Below are 8,074 nucleotides of genomic sequence, written 5' to 3'. Positions count from 1 at the left end.
AATCATCGTCTTTATGAATTAAACGATTTCCATTGAAAAAGATAATACACCGTCCATTAAATCGATTGTTGTAAAATCTAAACAAACGTTGGTAGGTGTAAAATCCAACTCCAGTAAAGCCTATTATAAAGAATATGAAAAGTTGTTTCCATGGATGAATAGGAAGTTACTTACGAATACAGTCTTAAATGCATCCATAATGCTGGCATATATGAAGGAAATGTCAAAGGTATTTAAATCTTCTATATTTTGGTGCATTCATTCAAAACTTTAAAGCAATGCTGCGATTAAAAAGTGGAACAGATTTGGAAGCATACCCTAAATTACGCGCGGTTGTGAAAGTTTCAACCAACGGATAGGTTCAAAATCCAAAGAAATGTTCTGCATTTACAGAAAGCGACCTAAGAGGATTTTTTATTTCATCCAGATGACAGTTTCAAAAGTCATACTTGAAGTATCGTTACTTAGCAACTTTAAAGCACGTGTGTTTTAAAGGCCCTTTTTCGCACGCATTTGAGTGTTTAAAACGGAGATTGTGATTCAGGTATAATAAAATAGTACATTATATATCAAGGTAGAGAAGTCCACTATTATTGCCTGAGCACCAAGATTACATCTCGAGGCGCTTGCGCCGAGGGGTGTAAGGTGCGAAGGCAATAATAGACTTCTCTACCGTGGTATATATACTATTTTTTTTCACTACTAGCACTTGAAATCCTCTAAATTAACATATTATATTGATAAGAGAGTTAACGGTTGGACAGAATTGTTTGTTTCTTAATTTAACACGCCAATCAAGTACGTGGAAGTACAAGTCAAACAGGCCGTATTTTGTTCTGTCATTGAGATTTTTCAAAGAGTAATTTCGTTCGAATTTTTTCAAAATGTGATAATTTTAGGTATGTAATTTCTCCGGAAATTGCGAATGGTGGCAATTATTCGTTTTAGAGAACTTATCTAAACGTTCATTGAGCGAAATTTCGGGTTGTGTTTTCTAAAAGTGACAGCGTGACAGTTCTCATTATTGACTACTAGTTAATAATAAAAAATTATTAACCACTTTGAACAAATGCCGAGAAAGCCTACTTTACAAGTGGAAAAAAGGTTAATAATCATGTCATCAGACGCTAGTAGTGAAAAAAAACTTTTATCACCATAACGGACCATAAATCTCCAAAAACTCTCGAACGCGCTGCTTTTATCACTAGTCACTTACCATGATTTGCTCTAGCATCTGTATATTTAGGTTTTCAGTGAAGGAAATGCATCAAAAATGTACTTACCCTGTATGTAATCCTTCATTATAACGCTTCTACAGTTAACACCCTTAAAATAAATATCTACTTTTATGGGACCCTTTTCTTTAAGAAATAACTCTCGCGTCCCAAAGCGATGTAAAAAATAGCATAAATATTTCACTCGTCTTATACATAAGAATGATTTATAAAAATTTTGTGCTCGAGAAAACTCGACTTTGATGCCTGGGATGATGTATCCCCTCGTATCTATAATTCAAACATAGGGATTAGTATCTTAGAAGGCATACGAGATTAGGAAAGAATCTTGTGTTGTAAGGGATAACCTATTTTTTGTCGTGCAACAATTTTATTTATGAGTAGGTACGCGCTGGGAAAAAAGGTTTTTTTTTCGTTTTAAACGAGCAAACTTAAATATTTACCACCTCATTCTGTATTCCTATAGTGTTTATTATAACCATTTTTATATCGTAATCACATACAAGCCATTTTGCATTCGTTCTTGAGTTCCGCAGTGTAAATATGCCAGATGGGATTTATGCATGTATAAGTGGGTAACTGACAAACGATTTATTTTGTGTTCAATTGTATTCTTTTTCCAATTTTCTATTCGTTTCCCATGTAGTCAAGATTTATAGTGACTGTTTCAACTGCAAGAATAATATACAACATGATTATTTAATATTTCACATTAGCATGGTGTAGTTGTTTGTAATGGTGACAGGAGACCCAGAGTGTTCCTTCCCTCCATTATGAATAATCGCCATTTATTTAGTTTGACTGTAACAATGCATTGGTTTCAATTAGGATTGTGTTATTATATGTAAATTACTGTAGGCTATTTCGAGCAACACATTCGTTAGTTTAACCCAATTTTTGGGTTTTATTAATTTCTAAACTTTGAAGATTTAGATTTCTTGGTAATTAATCGATCGATTAAAAAAAATGTAAGAACACCGTTTGTATTTGTTTATTATCTTTAGTTACCCAACTTAGACCGTTGACTATTTCAAGGTGAGCAATCTCAAGCGGAGGATTACTCACAATGTGGAATACATTTCTTATCACTTATCGGGGTGAAAGTTGTCTGTATTCGCCATGATAGTGCCATAGTGGACGGTGCGAAAATAATTCTTTTAGTTAGGTGTTGGTATTTGCAGCGCTCTTTTGTATAGTTGTGGAAAAGGTGAGTTTTCTCATTGAGTAATCTTGCTTTTGTTTGATTAGGGTAGTAATTAACATTGCGGTACTCGCGTTCGACATTATTGCGCCAGTACTCGCGTGGGGTACTTATAATGCCGGAATAAGGGTATATATTGCAACAAAATAAACGCATTTGTGTCTTAATTGTAATTATTAACAGAATGCAAACGTGTAATATTATACGTAAAATATTAAGTATATTTGTAAAAGTCAATCAGATTCTGAAAGTGTATCATCTTCCTCGCCTATAGCTTTGAAATAGATTATTTTTTATGCTTCTTGCACGTTCATTTTGAGTACTTATTCCATACAAAGAGAAGCACTCTAAGACAGTATGGGAAAGTGATCTTTGGTACGGACATTTTTTTGTGGTACCTGGAGCTTTCAATACTATATCATGTGCTCTCTTTTTTGATACAAGTGGTTGTATCTTGCTCCATTTCGTAATGTTATCTTTTCGTAAACTATGTGGATTTGCACTATCACACTTCACATATGGCTTGTCGCAAATAGCCAACTCCGAAAGATTGAACTCATCTCCACTTCCAAAATACTCAAAAGAGGCAGTGGGGTACTTAAGTGCCCCACGCTAGTACTGCAGTGTTAATGAGATCTCTTACTGGGTAAACTAACCTTGCTTTATTAGTTTAATAATAAAGTAGTGAGATTAGGTGGTGTTTTGCGTGCCTTAGCTCCCCTTAGCACATGCTGATGTTTGACCAGTCACCCTGCCAGCGCTAGCCACGTTCCTTGTACTTAGTGATGCAAGTCATCTCCTTTCCCTATAGTAGAATATTATGCGAGCCATGTCCTTTAGTATCTTATTCGAGGAGTGTTATGTGTGTTATAATAATAATAATAATAATAATAATAATAATAATAATAATAATGATTTATTGTCCAACAGATGTTTGTACATCCAATTACAGAACAATTACAGAAATTAAATATGGCATGATTGAAAAATAAACATAATATACTATAAATTGATTATCAAAAAAAAATAAAAAAATAAAGAGATATTTAAATGTAAGGAGACATATATATCTACGAAATGACAAACCAATTAAAGATTAATGAAATAGATTAATTACATCTGATAATGAGCAGATATTTAAATCACATTGTGTGCAGTATTGATTACAATTTTGTGACATCAAACACACTGGCGATTTTAACAGCAAGTTCGTTCTGGGTGTCGGATTAAGAAAAACTAACGGATAGCGACTAGTACGAGGCGGAACATGAAAGTTAAATAGGGACAGTACGCTAGGACAATCAATACGGTTATGTAATAGACCATGGGTAAATTTAAGACTATTGCAAATACGTCTTTTCTCCAATGATTGCAGATTAAACCGGCTAAGCAGTTCATCATAGGGACAACCTCTAGCCGGATAGACACCATCTTGCTTAAACGAAACGTACTTCATAAATCTTCTTTGAATTTTCTCAATTGAGATAATGTGGGTCCTATAGATCGGATACCAGATAAGATCACAGTAATCCAATTTGGGCCTTATTAAAACACAATACAAGGACAACAACGTATCAGTATTTTTAAACGGTTTACTATTACGAATTATGAAACCCAATGTTTGTATAGCTGACGCAGAAATAGCTTGAATGTGGTTTGAAAAATTTAACCGTTGATCAAACACTACTCCCAAATCTTTTGCAACGGTCACACGATTAAGAGGAACAGAGTCAATACAATAATCATACTGAATGACATGCTTTCTAGTATAAGACAATATTTTGCATTTACCAATATTTAGATCCAATCTATTATCAGTACACCAATCATGAATAATATTTAATTGTTCTTGCAGGTGAACACAGTGGCTCTCAGAGCCAATCTTCCGAAATATTTTTAAGTCATCCGCAAATAATAGGCACTTACAGGAGAGTACCTTGGTAATGTCGTTAATAAATAGAAGGAACAAGAGGGGTCCTTGAGGCACCCCAGAGGATGCAATAAAGACTTCGGATTTAAAATTATTATAGCATACATACTGTAGACGATTAGATAAGTATGATGTAAAGAGCAGGCTAAGAGAGTCGCTGAATCCAAAACTTCTTATCTTTTTAATAATTAAGTTGTGATCGATAGTATCGAAAGCTTTGCGGAAGTCTGTGTATATTACATCAACTTGTCCTTGATCATCTAGTACTCGACTTGCAAATTCCGTGAAACAAATAAGATTCGTTGCTGTGGATCTAGAGCGCATGAAACCATGTTGATCGCTTGAAATGTAGTTTTTAATCATAGGATAAACAAAGTTAAACAAGGTAATTTCAAATATTTTTGAAAAAGTAGAAAGAACGCTTATGGGCCTATAGTTAGATATTTCAGACGCATCGTCAGATTTCAATACAGGACATATTTTTCCTATCTTCCAAACGTCAGGATAACTATGAGTACTAAGTGCCAGATTAAATATAATACACAAAGGATAAATGAAAATATGCTTACAGTCCTTAAGAATGATGGAATTTGGTCATTTCCGGAAGTTTCTTTATTTTTTAACTTTGATATTGCGTCAATGACCATACCTTCTGTTACTCTTTGCAAATGTACGCATGGAATATTGGTGAAGGGCTCATTGGAAACATTTGTATTCTGCGACTGACGATAAACTCTTGAGAAATACAGCTGCAATGCATTAACAATTTCAACTGAAGTAGTAAGAGAATTACCATCATAGTTCATAACACCAGGAATTCTGGAGTAACCCTTTCTGGCTCTTACGAACGACCAAAATTGTTTAGGGTTAGTAATTAATGTATTCTCAACGCTAACAGCATAGTTTTTGTAAGCTTTTTGGATTTGTGACTTAACTAATCTTCTAAGGCGTTTATATTCATTTAAATCATCAAGGCGCTTAAACTTATGGTACTTAGAAAAAAATTTTGATTTAAAACGAATAAGGGTAATAATCTCACCAGTAAACCATTTAGGATAATGGTTTTTACGAGTGCGATGAAGTGGTACAAACTGATCAAATAAGTTGTACAATACATTATAAAACTCCGCGCATGCCTTATTCACATCAGAGTAATATTGTAGGAAAGACCAGTTGACATTAGATAGAGTCGAGTATAAGTTAATAAAATTGGTTTTCCTAAAATTATATGACTTTTTGTTCTCATTAACGGGAAACACTGTCCTATGACTCAAGTCAGTGTGGCAAATTATTGATAGTGCTGGATGGTGCGCATCTTCTGACACAAACGGGTTATCATCGTGGATGACTTCACAGTCAAAATCACAAAAAATTAGATCCAAAATGCGTTCATTTATGCACCTTGTTCCTGTCACACATGACTCAAAATCGCTGAAGCGCCTTGTTGCCTCCATCCTTTATAGCTGATTAAGTCTGCTGACTCAGCGATTTGTCATAGTGATTAGCCAACAGATAGTTTCAGGTTACTTACTGCATGTAGTTCGAAGATTCACATCCACAAAAGTAGGTTGCTTATATTATACCTATCATTTTCTTTATTTACAGGTGAGTCATCCAAAACCAGCATGACCGTTCAAGTCCAATTACAAGACAGTTCAAAATATATACAGAGAGAGGTTCATGTCTATCTATTGATAACCACTTGAGTAAATCTGCCTACAACGGTATAAACCAACAGGGCCGCCCAAACAATTTCAGAGGCCTGGGACAAAGTAAATTTTGGGGCCCTGTTTTGGAATAGAACAAATTGTTGATTTGAAATCGGGGGCCTGGGGCAAATCGCCCCAGTTACCCCCCCCCCTTTGAGCGGCCCTGTAAACCAAAACATGTAACATTTATACTTAAACAAGAAAGAACAAAATAGTAATAAATATCGCGTTTTCTCTGTGTAGGTAAATGGTTCATTGTCAGAACAAACGAGGAAGTATAGACAAGGGGGCGGTAATGTCGGCGAGAACCTTGTACTTACCTATATTTCTTTCTAGATTGTATGTAAAATAATGCGTTAGCTCTGTTCTATTAAATGGTCCAGTGTCAGAATCAATAGAAAAATGTAGGCGAATAGATTGGAATGTCGGTGAGAACCTTGTATTCTTATTTTCTTTAAAAATTACCCCTTGTGGGTTAAATAATGCGTTATCTCTGTTTTAGGTGAATGGTCTATTGCAGGGATGGGGATGGGGGATTTGGTTCGATTCGGCCCGCTACTTATACCAGAATCTATATCCTCAAAAAACAATATTCATGAACAGGATGATTGAGAAACGTCGTGAGAGCGTTTTGCGAATTTCTTCCACAAATTTGGACCCAAATTTCGACGCTATAATTACTGAACAGTCGAAATTTCATTTTTCATACTACCCCAAGACATCGAAACAAAAATTTTTTCAAGCTGATTTTTTGTTACGTATAAAAAATCCTCTTTGGCCCGCTTAGATGGGAATGTTGGTGGGCACCCTGTGTTCTTATTTTCCTTTAAAGAACTGCTCATTGTGTGTAAAATAATGCATTCTCTCTGTTTTAGTGGAATAGTCCAGTGTCAGAAATCAATTTAGGCAAGCTGATGGGAATGTCAATGAGAACCGTGTCTTCTTATTTTTCTTTAACCGATTGTGTGTAAAACAATGCATTCTCTCTGTTTAGATTAATGGTCCAGTGTCAGAAATCAATGGAAAAATTTGACCAAGCAGATGGGAATGTCGGTGAGAACCTTGTGTTTCTATTTTTCATTAAATGTTGATTTTGTGTAAAATAATGCATTATCTCTGTTTCAGGTGAATGGTCCACTGTCAGAAATCAATGGAAAAGTTTAGGCATGCTGCTGGGAAAGTCGGTGAGAACCTTGTGTTCTTAGTTTTTTTTAAATTGAACCTTGCGGGTTAAATAATCGTTGTTTTAGGTAAATGGTACAGTTTTAGAATCAATGAAAAGATTGAGTCATGTAGATGGGAAAAATTGCCCATTGTGTGTAAAATAATGCTTTTTCTCTGTTTAGGAGAATCGTCCAGTGGCGAAATCAATGGAAAAATTTAGGCAAAGAGATGGGAATGTCGGTGAGAACCTTGAATTCTTATTTTCTTTAAAATTGCCGAGTGCGTGTAAAATAATGCGTTGTCTCTGTTTGGGTGATTGGTCCAGTGTCCGAAATCAATGGAAAAATTAAGACAAGCAGATGGGAATCTCGGTGAGTACCTACCTAGTGTTTTTATTTTTTTTAAGTTGCTGATTGTGTGTAAAAAAATGCGTTATCCCTGTTTAGGTAAATGGTCCACTGTCGGGAATCAATGGAGAAATGAAGGCAAGTAGATGGGAATGTTGGTAAGAACCATGTGTTCTTATTTTTCTTTAAAAATTGCCCATTGTGTGAAATAATGCATTGCCTCTGTTTAGGTGAATGGTCCAGGCCGAAATCAATGGAGCCAAGTGGATGGAAGTTTCGGTGAGAACCTTATGTCCTTATTTTTCTTTTCTTTGAAAATTGCCGATTGTGTGTAGAATAAAGCATTATTTCTGTTTAGGTGAATAATCCAGTATCAGAACCAACGTTGAACTTCAGGCAAGTGGACAGCCATGTCGGTAAGAACCCTGTGCTGTTCGTTTTTTAAAATTAGCAAATTAAGGTATAAAAAATGTTTTGTTTCTGAAGAG

The 8,074-nt window shown here is 35.1% G+C and overlaps 1 long non-coding RNA gene across 3 annotated transcripts; it reads left to right on the top strand.

Moving 5' to 3' along the window:
- The first annotated feature begins 6,138 nt into the window (after positions 1-6,138).
- Positions 6,139-7,725, top strand: LOC116171965. Of its 3 annotated transcripts, none has more exons than XR_004145566.1 (4): positions 6,139-6,503; positions 6,578-7,479; positions 7,565-7,610; positions 7,686-7,725. It is a non-coding gene; the product is annotated as an uncharacterized LOC116171965 (long non-coding RNA). The 3 variants fall into 3 exon arrangements; XR_004145565.1 differs by having other exon boundaries at positions 6,578-7,128; positions 7,201-7,610; positions 7,686-7,724; XR_004145564.1 differs by having other exon boundaries at positions 6,578-7,610; positions 7,686-7,724.
- Positions 7,726-8,074: the final 349 nt, after the last annotated feature.

Source organism: Photinus pyralis, unplaced genomic scaffold (genome assembly GCF_008802855.1).
Source record: "Photinus pyralis isolate 1611_PpyrPB1 unplaced genomic scaffold, Ppyr1.3 Ppyr1.4_LG5, whole genome shotgun sequence".
Lineage (NCBI taxonomy): Eukaryota > Metazoa > Arthropoda > Insecta > Coleoptera > Lampyridae > Photinus > Photinus pyralis.
The sequence above is the reverse complement of the archived record's forward strand: the minus strand, read 5'-3'. Positions and strand labels throughout refer to the sequence as shown.